This window comes from Hippocampus zosterae, chromosome 2, assembly GCF_025434085.1.
Source record: "Hippocampus zosterae strain Florida chromosome 2, ASM2543408v3, whole genome shotgun sequence".
Lineage (NCBI taxonomy): Eukaryota > Metazoa > Chordata > Actinopteri > Syngnathiformes > Syngnathidae > Hippocampus > Hippocampus zosterae.
In genome coordinates, this window is record NC_067452.1 from 30,004,016 (window position 1) to 30,019,497 (window position 15,482).

The 15,482-nt window shown below is 43.1% G+C and overlaps 1 long non-coding RNA gene across 1 annotated transcript in view; it reads left to right on the forward strand.

The window, feature by feature from the left end:
- The window catches only part of LOC127596759 (uncharacterized), a 202,889-nt gene that overhangs the window by 143,546 nt on the left and 43,861 nt on the right, over window positions 1-15,482 (forward strand). The window lies entirely within an intron of this gene.

Consider the following 15,482-nt stretch of genomic DNA (forward strand, 5'->3'; position numbering starts at 1 on the left):
TGTTTTTACGGTATGTAAATTAAACACTAAGATGGAATAGTTATAAGCTTTTGGGGGGGAAAAACTGCATAAAAGGAAACAATTTTCAACAGTAGGCTTATGGTTGCAAGGTTAAAAGAAAAGCCAGCACAAATCGTCTTCATTCCAACGATGTTGGCTTTCTGTTTGCACATATTGATAGGAGTGAACTATTGGCAGCACACACCTCTCACCGCCGTGTCTCAATTGTGACAATTTCAAGTAACCACACGGCTGTCGATGAGTCCAATAGTAATCAACTGGCGAGTCTTATGACGACTTATCAATGGAATTTTGTGACCTTTGGTAAGCTGCAGAAAAGAAAACCTGACATGCTGAAAAAAAAAGCCTAACTGCAATTTTGGAATCAGCATGACGATATTAGTTTTCATCGTCAACAAAATCTAACTCAACCGATTTTTTTTTCCCAGTGTGATAAAACAAACTACTTCCCCTGACTTCAAAAGTAATCAGTCAATTTGTATGTATGCGTAAATGGTGAGTCGACTCAACATTCAATTGGTTTCACCATCAGAATGACGGCATGGGGAACATCGTAACTAGAAAGTGACCCGCGACAAAAATGACCCCCCTGCTCTACATTGTCAAAGTGTGCATGCGAGTTCCAATTGCTGTTCGGCCTGCGATTGACCAGCAACTTGTTCCGGGTGTTGGGGTACTCTTGGCACAGGTTTCCAGCTCAGCCATGATCCTAATGAAGACAACAGCTATAGAAAATGGATGGATGGTTAGAGGGATGCGTTGCTTATGCATGTTAATTCCAGGTTTTGGTCCACAAAAGACCACAAAGGGTGAAACGAATCCCAGATTTGCGGATCCAGCAAAAAAGAAAAGCACAGACAGACACGTACAGAAGGATAATAATTCTATAGGAGTCCTGTCTTTTTATCACTTTTTGGCATTTGAGAATTTTTGAGTCCAGATGAAGGTGAGAGGATGTCAAAAGGGCAGGAGATTTTTTACATATATATATATATAAAAAAAAATTTTTTGGGGGGGGGGGGGTTAAGATCGAACACGTTGAAAATAGACTGAGGTCACACATTCTGATGGTTGCATCCCACTATTGTAAATTCTGAGGGGGATGAGCAGGATTGCCCTCGCATTTTCTATTTTCTCTCTCTCTCACACACACACACACACTTTCTGGCTCCCCTCAAAGACAAAACATATCCTTGGGTCCAATGCTATCTTCCCTCGTTGTTGCAGTCTAAATCTCACCGTCTTCTCACTACAAGACTTTCGGATGGTCCTACTTCTGTCAACACTTCTAACATCCTCTTCTCCCATTTTCGACCATTTTTTTTCTTTGAGGGGGGAGGGGGCATTCTATCACCTGGCAGTCATCATGCAACCACACCTCGTCTTAATCTCATCCTCTGTGTGGTTTCCTGCCACTCGCCAAGAGATTGGCGTTATCAGAGCGGAAGTAGAGGAGGCCGGCTTCCTGTCCCACATAGCCATGGCGACATCACGGCGCTAATGTACAAAGAGTCAGATTGTTGATGAAATATTCAGTGAAGACAGCAAAGAGCAAAAGATCACAACATACATTTTTCAGTCAAGGCCCCAAGAGGTGACCGATATCTGTGTAAGTGTGTGTGTGTGTGTGTGTGTGTGTGTGTGCCCACCCCTATGCTTCTTCCTGTGCTTGGATTAGCAGCTGTAATTGGACAGTTTTCTAAATGCATTTGGCTCGACATCAGCAAGTAGCAGCATTCCAACCACAAAGAGCAGCTTTTTTTATGACATAAAATATGCAGGCAGGCACAAGCAGAGAAGCCATTAGGCAATTTCACCATAAGCGCAAATAGCACACGGTTGTCACTACACGATGGTGCGCCATGTAGATGTGTACAGTACATCAGGGACTCTGAAATGTGTTTTTATCTTCTCATCACCATCTGCACACGTGAGGCATCCGAGGTATCCAACGTCTTATCTGTTGGAGTTATGCATCGCCGGGTGCACACCGATTGCAACATTTGTGACATTGTTTTTGCTGATGGCAGAAAGCAGACAACAAGGCATCTGGAGGATCACATGAGAAGACTACCTTTGACAGCGAGAAGTAAAACCAGCAAATGACGAAGAAAGACACTGACATGAATAGAAAGTACACCGGACATTGCATCTAGTTTTTGTTTGTGTGTGTGTGTGTTTTCCTACAAGAAGGAATCGTACCACTTTGGTGTACATGTGCCAGGCCCAATTTGCTGAGTACATTTAGCTCCACATGAGCAAGTTGCATCAGTTCAACCCACAGTGAAGAGTTTTCATTGCATAAAACATGCAGGAAGGCACACGCAAAGAAGCCATTAGTCATTTCATTTGGTCTGAATTCATCCATCCATCCATTTTCCAAGCGCTTTATCCTCACAAGGGTCACAGGGCGCGCTGGAGCCGATCCCAGCCGTCTTCGGGCAGTAGGTTGGGGCCACCCTGAACTGGTTGCCAGCCAATTGCAGGGCACACAGAGACGAACAACCATTTGCGCTCACACTCAGACCTAGGGACAATTTGGAGTGTTCAATCAGCCTGCCATGCTTGTTTTTGAAACGTGGGAGGAAACCGGAGTACCCGGAGAAAACCCACAGGCTCGGGGAGAACATGCAAACTCCACACAGGGAGGGCAGAGCTGGAATTGAACCTGGTACCTCTGCACTGTGAGGTCGATTGGCTAACCCCTGGACCACCGGGCCTCACTTAGTTCTGAATTCATTCAATTTAAAAAAAATAAAAAAATTTAAACCCCTCAAGTATTTTGTGTTTTTATTTCTTTCAATTTTATTTGTCCAGGTAAGGTATTCGAAAACGGATTATCATATATATTTTAGTGGTGCTTTGATCGATCAGCCATTTTCCACCAGACGTCTAACAACATAGGAGTTGGACAGTAGCGTTGTTAACCAACGAAGGGGAATCCCGCACTGTACATTTTTGTTCATTAGCAACGTCGCGGCAGCAGTTAGCTTCCCATGGTTTGTTGCAACGAGGGCCTTTTCACAATTTAAAAATCAGGTCTTCATAATGAAGGTTACTTTATAAAAAGGTTTTCGTTGTAAGCAAAATCAGCAAATGGAAAATGAATGACGTGAACTTGGGACTTTGTAACGTGAACGTCATAAGGTAGGAAACAAACGGGGTACGTTGAAAAGAGGTTCGACCGTATCAGCCATATAACCGCACCCTTAAAATGCAGACGGCCCGAACATCTGTGCAAAGATGGTGTCCAGATGCCAACGCTTGAAAGAAATTTTGTATATTTATCGAAGGATTCGATAGCGCAGCTTGAGCTGAATAAGAGGATTGATCACATGATCAACAAAGAGCGGAGCGCCAACGAGCAGCTTTAAACTTGAAAACAAAGCATAATCTGCCAAATTTTAGTTTGTCAAATCATCTTTTCTTTTTCCTGTGCCGTGTCGCGGCCATTGTGGCCTTTTGAAAACCGATGATCCCTTACCAACCCAAACACATCGTGAAACAAATCGTGTCCACAAGTAGCCTTGCTGGTGCACTGGTGTCATATGAGAGCACCGTTTTTGTGATCTGGCTTCCATTCCCAGACAGTGCATGTGTGTCTGTAACATGATCTTATTTTATTAAACAGTGCAGTTTGAGGTTTCCTGCACGATCGACCACTAGAATGTCTCTTTTTCCACTCGCATCGCTCCTCGTTCAAAGCCTTTGAGTTAACTGCGGTCGGAGCATTAACCGGGGAGTATTTTGTTCTGTTATCAACACCGCAAGCATTCGCGTCAATGCCGGGCCAAAACTGAGTAGAAATTCCAAACCGAGTGAACATCACTCTGCAGCTGTAGAATCCAGTTGGTGCACGGAAATACACAAACTCAGCACCTTCATCCGGACATTTGACTGAAAGACGATAGTTTGTACTGCAGTACGCATGCCAGGCCAGTAGTGGCAGTGTAACTTTTAAAGCTAACGATTCCCATCACGTGAAAAGACCAGGGTTCTGTAGCACAGAGGTGTGCCGTAAGAGATCATCTTTTCATGAAACAATGACTGTGTACGGTAAGATAAACTATGACTTCTCAGCCCGGTTGGTTGGTTTTTGCCATGTTGTAAAATTAAACATTTTGATTGACTGCAAGTGTTCAACATTCTTAACTGAAGAAACGCTGGATTAGTTTGAAATCAATTGTAAACTCATTCTTGAAATACCCAGCTGCCCCTTACCTTGTGTTTAAATGGTCCTTGTCCCACACCCGTGTCTTGTGCCAGTGTGTTTTGTTTTTGCCTCGTTTCCACAGCCTTGCCTTTTTGAGTTGTCAGTCGCCGGTCCCCAAATACAGTAATCCCTCGTTTATCGCGGTTTATGGGGACCAAAACCACCCGCGATAAATGAAAATCCGCAAAGTAGCGACCAATAAACATATACAGTACAGGTAAAAAAAAATACAATTTTTAAAGTCCGCGAGAAGCTGCAAAACAGTCACAGAGCAACATATACAGTACTGTACTCCATGTACAGCATATGGAATTAAAAAAAATAAATTATGAATATGTTTGAAAAAAATCTGCGATGCACTGAAGCCGCGATAAACGAACCGCAAAATAGCGAGGGATCACTGTATCTTTTTTTTTTTAAAACTTTGAGCCCTGCAACTGTGTCCAGTGTCCAAGCCTGCTTCTCACACAAAGATAAGGAACAATCAAAACATGATACACAAAATCCCGTGTAAATGCTCTTCCGGCCATAATGCAACAATATGTTTGTAGATGTGCCATGCAATTGTTTGGTGGCCAGTTCATGATTTACTCGATTCTCGCTCGTATTCAGATGTAGAATTAGATGGCTTGATTTGTGTCGATTGCATACGGCAGGGGATCTCGCTACAACGGAGTTACGGGAGTGAAGGCGCGTTGAAGAATGTCAATGCTAAATGTACAGTTCAGCTACCTTTAAAAGCCAGGCCCTGTGTATAATTTATTTGTTATTTATTTTCCGACTACTCCACAACCACCATCATAGACAACACGCCAAGAAAAAAAAAAAAAAAGGGAGGGCAAGCTCCACGGCAAATGTACTTAGAGAAGCATGTTTACATATTTCATAAGTTGGACATGCAGGCTGACAAAACAATGGTGCAACTAGAACAACAATGATTTACTGCTTGCGCGCGTCCACAACACACACACACGGTCAGCAGAGTCCATTCGAGCCACTCCAGGTCAAACACACACATGAACTCTATGTAAAGTATTGCTTCTTTCACACACACACTTGATTAAAAATGTTAAGTAACAATGCTCAATAAACCTCAGTTTGCCAAAATGGGTCTCACACCTCCCATGGATAGGATGGGGGAGGATAATTTGATCACAAGTTGCCCTTTTTTACATATAGAGCTGCCTCATTTGCTTTTTAAATGCAGTCAACCCCCACTCATTTGCAGATGGACGTTTGCTGCCTTTTTGCTGATTTTTTTGGGGGGGGATTGGAAACTATTCTGTTAAACTGAAAAATTCACCGATTGACTTTAAGTTCAGGCCATTAAAAAAAAAAAAAAAGTACCCAAGTGTGATGTAGTCTTCAACGCCATTATTGCGACATGAAACACACTTGGAGAGAAATAATCACGAACTTGCCAGTGTTTTACTCACATCTTGTCTCACATTTTATACATCTGTTACGCGCGCCTCGCTTTAGACATTGTAACAGAAATTTGCAAGTCTTGAACTCTCTCATGGAGTTACCGAAGTGCATCAATTTAGTCAAGTCAGACCAACATATTTCCATACGGTACAAACGTCAAGCAAAACCAGAGCAATGTAAAGCGAGACAGACACTTGGAATCAGTCGATCATCCCCGTCTCTCGGTCTGATCATTTCAAGGGGCTTTTTATATTTTCTTTGGCTGTCTTTGCATGTGTATATGTCACGTAGCATAATACAACTCACACACTCTACATTTGTCACGTTAACTGGCATAGGGGACAAAAAAGATCAAATTTTGGGATACCTCTGAAAGATTATCTTGTGTTATATGGTGTATTAAAAGAGAAGTTGGGAGTTTTCAACCGGCTCGAATGTATGCTTGTGTCCCATAATCAAAACTCTGAACACATAACCTGCACTGCATGTACAGCATGCACTCTGTATACCAGCCAACGTTAGCCAAAACTGCTACTTTGGTCCTAAACATGAAATGTTCCCATTTCATGGTTTATTTTTTTGCTATGTAAAAATCAACTAAAAATATTTCAGCCGTGACAAACTTACTTGGCAATTCTGTGAGAACGGTGATGTAGCCGATGTGTTTTCTAGGCCCAGTAACGCAGCCATCCTCGTAGGACACTAGCATTTGGGTTTCTTTGGAGATGTTCAGTTCTTTCCTTTTCACTTTTTTTTTGGGGGGGGGGGGGGGATAACCTGCTCATGAAAACTATGAACAAACGGGAGGGACTAGGAATTGTATCGAGAGGTCTCGGAAATCACAACAACAAGGTCAATACTGTAAGCTGACAAGGAGTGGCAGAAGTTGGAGTCCTTAAATACCCAGCCAAGCTTGATGGGGTAACGAGGCGCAGGTGCACCTGCTGGAGGGAAACGCCCTTCACTCCAGCTGCAGCTGCAACTCAATCAAGACAGCACGTGATTGAAATCAAGCCAAAAATGTTCTTTACAAAAATAGTTTTAATGCACCCCAATGACGCTAAACACGGTATTCATCCACGCGTCTCGCGAGCGGCCATTTTGCTACTATACTTGCTGACAACTGAAAATGGCGTCACAGTCCCTAAGGGCTCAGCTTGCGAAAGTCGCGTGACCGTGACCGTGAAATGACGATTGCTACACATTGCTACACATTAAATTTCCCCAGTGTGGGACAAATAAAGGATATCTTATCTTATCTTACATTCCGATGACATATACATGACATATTGTCAAGATTTTTTTTTAAACACGATTCACCTTTAGGACGATACAAATAAGTATGTGTGCAACCTGTCTTAGATACAAATAAATCATAGCAGGATTTCAGGCTTCAGGCATGACACCTTTGATAATGCACAATGTTGCCCCACCCCCTCCCTGCTCCCTCACACACAAACTTTCTGTCTTGTCTTGCAAATGTGCTTGTCTCATGGCGGCGACCTAGTTTACAGCCTTGCCTCTGAGCCACTGAGACTCGTTTCCTTTTGAAGATGAAGCGTGCGGCGCGGCATGACAAGACGGTTACAGAAGCTCAACAAGACATAAATACTAACAGGCACGCCGCACTTCACGTAAAAAATACCTCCTTTTACCGCCGCATTGTTCACATCTTCAAGCGTTTCGCTTCACAGTGACATCATTGCTGATATGGTTGAAGCGTGTCTGCAAAACGATGCATTGAATATTTGTTCTTCCTCTCTTAACTCCCATTGCCAGATCCTCCTTTTGGAAGATCCGTTTTATTTTTATTTTTTTTGTTGCGCTAGTCCGCACTAGGGTCACACAGATGAGCTGGAGTCACTCTGCTGACATGCAAGCTCTTCCCACCAGAGATCTCATCGACAAGTCAAAGAGATCAGCCGATCAGTAAGAGGGACAAATGTTTGGAAAAATGTTTAGTCATTGATGTCATGATTTCATGCATGCTATTGTTATAAACAGAGCTGACAAACATTCCTGGGAGGAAAAAAATCCAAAAGTTAAGTCAATGTGCCCAATTACATGTGTGTGTGCGTGTGTGGCGAGGGGGGGGGGGGGGTCCTCAAGAACATTCTAGGGAGGCTTCCGATCCGAAGGGAGAGCTAAAGTGTTGCTGTTAGACAAAGCAGATTCCTAAAGGAGACCACGAGACACTTTCCATCACTGAGCCACGTGCACGCACGCACATTTGCATATTAAAAGCGCATATTTGATTGCATGTCACTTTTATCCCCGACATCAGAGTGTGTTCCTCACAAGCGTGCCGCGCGGCTTCAGCACATTAGTGACGTGGCGCTGCTTAGCTGAAACGCTGAGCCGCCTCAGCTTTGTGCAGGCAGCTTTTTTTCTTTTCTATCAGCGGCCTGAAGTGGTGTAGGCAAAAATATGGTGTATTTGTAGTCCATTCTTAATCATCTTTTCGCTACCCCGGAGCTCTTTTTCAGATCAGGAAAAACACAAATCAAATCAAGAGGCGTTGCTGAAATACAGAGCTAACAAGGTGGCTGTAGTTTTTGAAAGTGTTATTTGTCTCCGATGTAGACATGCTTCTGTGGCTAACTACACGTCCAACACCCCTGACATTATCAAATGCCAAATTCTGTGAGGAAAATATGAATTTGAACCATGTCATGAGAAGTCATCAACATAAGCTCTTGTGACACGGTTAAGTGTAGAAAGACGAGAAATATAACCGATCACAAGGACTCATGCGTTGTCACTCGTTAGGTAACACATTTCACACATTTGAGGTAACACATTTCAAAAAATTTGGGGGGCGAGGCTGCAAAACACACTTTGGAGTCCAGCATGAGTCCTCCTCCATGCACGATCAGAACTGAGCTGCTTCGTTTACATCAGCAGTTATTCGGCGCAACTGTGAGCTACATAGCATTATTTTCACCATCCAGAAGCCTGTTAGCCTGTAAGATAGCTGGTGGCTAGATCTCGAGCCGTTGAAATTTCCGTGACCACATGCTGGGATACAATATTCCAGCCGACGGGAGCTTTACGTAGATCTATTTTTGCAAACATGAGATCTGTGTGGTCATGAGATGCCAAACGTAGCGCTATTTGATTGACAGCTAACAGCAGGGCGTGGTTTCAGCACATGCAGTAGACATGCCCACGGCGTTGGAGAACACAAATGACGGCTTGATATTTCACAATTTTCAAGCCCTATTTTACTGTATAATGTCTTACTTTTTGAAATGTAATCATTCACATTTGGCAGGGTGATGAACAACACTCTTCTCCGCGATGTGTCAAAATTATTTTGACTCTCTCGGGAATTTCAGACACCTGGCAACTCCATCCATCCATTTTCCCATCCGCTTATCCTCACAAGGGTCACGGTGGGTGCTGGAGCCTCTCCGAGCCATCTTTGGTGTTCAATCAGCCTTGCATGCATGTTTTTGGAATGTGGGTGGAAACCAGTGTACCCGGAGAAAATCCACGCAGGCCCGGGGAGAACATGCAAACTCCACACAGGGAGGCCGGAGCTGGAATTGAACCCGCAAGCTCAGCACTCTGAGGTTGACGCGCTAACCGCTGGAACACCGGGCCGCCACCTGGCAACTGTTTATAACAATGTAAACATTGCTTGTACGGATCATCAATGTGTTATGGTAGTGACAGTTTAACCCCCGGGCAGATCATTTCTATTTCCATTGTTTTGTGCCCCTGGCTCACCATGAAAGGGGGGTAACAAAAACAATGTTTTGCAGATGTTGTTTGCTTCGATTTTAATTGTTAACTCTTGTCGCATATGACATATTGACCTGCCAGAATGTCAACTACAAAGCTCCATTATTGCAGTTGAACTTGTTCTTTTTTTCTCGCTCTGTTCAGCCGAGAATAAATGATAAATGAAAAACTCAAACTGCGTCCACAAATATGTTCTTTCGCTCCCAAAATAGGCGGTGATTATTGTAATATAATCACTATCATATCATTTTCTTACTATGTTCCATGATGTCATAACCAAGTCGATGTGGTTGCCTCCTCCAGATACTTTCCCACAGTTGAAATGACAGCTGTTGTATCACTGAGTGCCAGCTGTACTCCAACCCTCCACAAAAACACTCCCACATTTACATTACAAACAAGGCAGAGGACAAACATATATAGATAAAATTGAGGATTACACACACTCACAGGCGCCTGAAAGGCTCTGACACATAATTGAAATCATCTCATATGTGGAACTGAAACACTGTCTCACACACACTGAAGAAAAGGCCCACAATGTTGGCTGATAAATAAAATGCTACAAGAGCAAACGTGAATCCACTGTGATTTCATGTGCCTTTACTAGGAGCACCAACACCATAATAATGCGTTAACATGGTCACCATTGGGAAAGCTTAAATACAACAAACACGTTTTGCTAGCTTGTGGGTTTCATATTAGCGTTACGCGCCCGAGACAATTAGCATCCTGACATGTGTCAAGAGTCTTTTTGTAGATTGATGTAACAAAGAGAAACCAGTCACTTTCAAAGTAAAATATTTTTCAATCACAGATAATAAATAAACCGGAAGTACTGTCAATAATCTCCTTGCGACAAGAAAAAACACTCAAACTGTTGGCTAACGTCTGATGAGGCGAAAGATTCGTGAACAATTTGTGACCTTGAACGAACCCCGATGAACTCTGAGGTGAACGCACATTTTTCCACTTTCACCAAGAGTCGCAATTGTTCGCCCCTCAACTACATGTTAGCATCTTAAAAATCCACTGGAATTGCATATGCTTTTCAATGAACAATCAACAACTCTGTGGCATTGTTAATTTGGCCAGTGGACTGTGTGAGGAAGCTTAAGTATCAGAGGAAAAGCAAGCAAACTCCACGCCAAAAGGCTTTCAACCGCAAACTTTAGAAGAGTGAGGCAGGTGTGCAAACCACTAATCCTCAATGCTGTCGCCAGTTTAAAAACAAAAACATGTCAACATCCCTTTACTCTACCCATTTCAGCCTATGTCAGTAGTTTTAAATACAAGCTGCAGTTCAACTCATGGAGGGGACGCGGGGGGGCTGCAGATGATCTTCTCAAACATAAATCTATTCAGCGTCCTGGATGGCTTCAACCGCAGCGTTGACTTGTCAGCAAAATTGTGCCGGAGGAAGGATGGAAAAAAATGTTCGGGTTCCAGCAGGAATACTTGGGTTGGCCTGGAAAAAAAAAAAAAAAGACAGAAGCAGAGTCTGCAGAGTTGACATTGTTCTTATGGACCTCCTCTGTCGTGCCGTAATTGTCAAGCATGGGAAATAACCGTCACTACTGAGAGAACAAATCAAAACACGTGTGGTTTTTGCCTCTTCACAGTGCATGCCTGTAATTACGCACACGGACGACCATATTTTAAAAGCGCGATTGAGAGGCCAGCTCTGCTATGATTTTGATGGACGGGCATGAGGAGGACAATGGCATGAAAGATGAACACAGATAAGCGGAGGCCGAGCGACGCGTTGCAACAGCGCGCTAAGCTAACACGGACAATCCACTTTCACTTTCCCACGAGATGCAAACACAAACAAACACGCGTGCGCGCACACACACATACACTCACACACAAATACAGTAAAAAAAACACTGAGATCCCATCTGGCTTAGCGCCTTAATCAGCTTATCACATGCAGAATGTCAATAGGAAGCCCTGACACACATTATATGTACTGTGAAGACAGCATTTGGTTCCAAAATCAGACCCTGATCACTAGTTTTATTGAAACTGCAGTTTTAAGATGTAGCCATGTTAGCCCAAATGCAATCAGCACCAATTGAAAGGTGAGCTTAACATTCCAATTGTGATCATTGATACGTGTTCGTGCACACAGCAACGAAAAAAAACAAAAAAAGTCAATACGGTCAACTGTAGTAGCAGTTGGCTCACTTTAGAACCTTTGCCTGGCAGTTGTTTGAAATGGGAATGGAACTTGGAATGGGACAGAACAAGTATTTTCAAAGATGAGGCGCTCCTCCAGCCAACAGTGCGATGCGCTGCCCACTATTTTCAGCAGTTCAACTTGGTTTGGGGTTTGAACACATTTTCCAAGTTGTCACAACGGGCTCTACTTTTGTGCAGAGTGCAAGACTGTTCCGTGGTGTGGTCTAAATCTGCATAGGGGTGAGATCGACTAAGTTTTGGTCTTTTCACCGACCCGTGCATGCGGGCAAGACGGGATTTAAGCCGAAAAGCCAAAAGTGTGAGCGCGTAAATTGTTCGTCCTGACTCCTACAGATGTGACCGCCCCGGGTGGGATTAACATGGGGGCTACTGACATCTGTAACATCTGTTCTCTCTGAGGTGCCGGTCGAGGTCGTGCACTGTCAAGGAAATATAGAGAAGTTGGCTCTGCGGCTGTTCTGGCTTCCGGTGACTTATGGGGTGCGCTCTGTTCCTGGATCGCGATACTTGAGCACATTTGCCTTTTATTTCATTTTCTTAGTCAAGAGACTCTTCAACTACCGGTACTTTGCGCCACACCATTCTCACACACTCACATACAGTATACACGACTGATAACTCAGACAAGACACACCTGTTACCTGGAGTTGTATTAAACTACTGAGATTATTTCGAAAAACTGGACTCCTCCTGTTTTTTGAGCCAGGTTATGACGCATAGCTTCCAGCGTTCAGTGCATGTCCAATCTACACCAAGCAATCGAGGTAGCTTGGCTCGACTGCCCATATCTGGGCTTGGCAATTTCAGCGAAAAAGGCTGAATTTGGGTCATTTTATTTCAACATATAATGGTTAGTCTTTAATAAGAACAATTTATCCAAAACATTTTCAATTGAAATGGCTCACATCTATCGCGATACATATTGATATTGAATGATCACCCAGCCCTAGTGCATACAAATGACGAGCCGCTCGCAGCGTTTGAAGCATGAAATAATATAACAGGCCCGTCCGTCTACAGCAGAGGCTGCTCACAACAAAGTTGGCCAGATAGACACCACAAAGCGCATACAGGCAGCGTGTGAGTGTTCTGACTGCATGCCAGGACTGAGTTGATCTCTCAGTAAATATGAACATATGGTCGGTCAGCCGGAGAGCAAGCATGAGTGCACGGCGCTGACGTTGATGCTTGTTTGAGCGCATTGTCCGCCGAGAGCACAGCAGGCGGAGACGTCCCGGGACATGTGTTCCATCTTACCGAAAAGCCGGCGGGTCAGACGAGTCCGCTCGCGGTTATGTAACTGGGACGCTGTCACTGTGTGAAAACATGGGAATTAGCTTATGCTTTCCACAGCGTTATGCCAAATGGCTCCAACATAAGCAATCTGTCTTTGTATCTCAGACAACTCCTGATAGGGAGCTCCAGTGGATAGCAATGTCGCCTCGTAGAAATCATGTTTTGGTTTCAACGCTGACTCAGTCTTTTCAAAAGCTTGAAAATGTATATCCATCCATTTTCTAAACCGCTTCTCCTCACAAGGGTTGCGGGCATGCTGGAGTCCATCCCAGCTGTCTTCGGGCAGAAGGCTCGGGACATCCTGAACTGGTTTCCAGCCAGTTGCAGATGTGTTTTTTTTTTTTTTTTGGTAATGTTACTGTTGTCTCTTTTCATTTGTCTTGGTTTTATTTGGGAATTTTGTCTGGATTTGCATCTTTTCATTTAATCCTGCTATTGTTCACTATTTATTTGGCTGCATCGAGCACTTTGTAAAAATGTGTGAGGGTCGCCGAAGATCTTTGGTGTATCCAAAAACTATGAAGTTAGGGTTATTGAAGAATCAAAAGTATCTGAAAATATGGGAAGTGAAGAAAAAAAATCAGTCTTCCAAGTTACACAAACTCGTTAGGATCAATGAAGACTTGAAACTGCTTTTTTGGGGGGTCAATTTAAATCAAATTTGGTATTAATAAAAATTGTGCATTAAGTTGGCTAAGTAGGCTTGAAATGTTCGTAAAAGTTCATGTAGACAAGGTACATAAAATCAACTGTTTGTGATGTTGCCAACATGCATGTTAGGTTCATTAAAGCTTCAATAACGGTCCTTAATGTTTAAAGGGGAAAAAAGTGTGTTTGGTGCAATGAATATTCAAATTTGTCTTCAATGTCAAAGACAGCTGTGACAGATTCCAGTGCGGCTGTGACCTCCTTGAGGATAAGCGGTTTGGATAAAAGATGGATGGATGGATGTGAATAAAAACATGTTCTGCTCAGTGAACTCATATTTTTCTTTTACGCTTACCAAATAAAAGTACGGTGGGTTCAGCGAATACTCAAACGTTTATTTTACGTTTAAAAAAAAACAAAACAAGTATGATCATTCAGGAATTTGAATTTCTCTTCATGAAAAGTTAGATTAGGTTCTTCGAAGACTCTAAATTGTCTTTGATGTAAACAAAAAATATTTTTGGTTATATTCAGGTCCAAAATGTTCCCAAAATGTACAAAAATACCCAATGACGCCGATGACTGTACATTGCCTTTGATTTTGATGAAAAACATAGTTAGAGATGCTAACCGCTAACCTCCTACCGCACACGGACAAAAAGATTACCCCCTTGGAGAAGGTAACAGGAGAGGAAAAAAAAAACTGTCCCAATGCCCAGTGTGAGGCAGCAGACGGAGTGAAGGCGCCCCGCAGCAGCCGCATGATCAAACCTCGCATGTCACGAAGGCTGTTAGATCAAAACCACACGTTGGGAATCACGTGTGCCATGATGTCATGGTGGGAAATGAGCGTAGCTTTCGATAAGCTCTTTGGAAGACTGCTGAAGCTGGGGAGGCCGGTTCTATGTATTGGAAAGTGTGTGTGTGTGTGTGTGTGTGTGTGTGTGTGTGTGTGTGTGTGTGTCATTGTCATATGGGGGAAAACAGTGCCCAGATTTGGGCAGGAAAGATTTTTGGCGGTATTTTGTAAACATCAGTGAAAAAAATGCTGAGTCCACATTGGCGACAGTACAACCAAAAAAAAAAACATTGTCATAACAGCTAAAGTTGTAACAAGGTATAACTGCTTTTTTTATTCTCTAGAGGGTTTTTTTGGGGTTGATTTATTGAACAATTAGGAGCAACCTCAACAAGGGGTTAAAACACAGGTGTCAAAATTAAGGCCCGGGGGCCAGATTCGGTCTGCCATGTCATTTTATATGGCCCGCTAAAGCAAATTGTGGGTGTCAACTTCCATGATGCTTGCTAAAATAAATGCCAAATTGTCATGTGTAATAAATTATGTTGAGATTTTGTAATAATTCTGCTCCTCTGTTTACATACTCACTTGAACAAGAATTGAATAAACAACACACAAATAGTTGATTTCAAAACTTGCAAGCCGTCATTTCTTTGAGTGTGTACAAGTAATACAATGTGATGATGAAACGTTAATCCGGTTTCTGTCGTCACAGCCCTCTGGGGGTATACGTAACTCCAAAGTGGCCCGTGACAAAAATGAATTTGACACCCCTGAGTTAAAAGAACAAGTTATACGTACACAGGAATCGTGACTCCGGTGTCACCATAAGATTGACATTGATGGTCTTCATTTTCCATTTTGAGCCAAGTGTGTTTAAAAAATGTTGCTTAAAACATTACCTACACACTTTAATCGGTTTCCTGATGCGAGCAGATGATTCCAACTCCCAGATGCCCCAACAGGGCAGGCAACCGAGGCAATTGGCCTATTAATGACAACAACAACAAAATAGTACTGGTTTAGACACTGCAACAACATGGGGATAAATCCCCCGTGCAGGCCCCCTTAATAGGTGCTGCTAGCTGGTGGTGAGCATTTTTCTCCTATGGCAAATTAAACTAA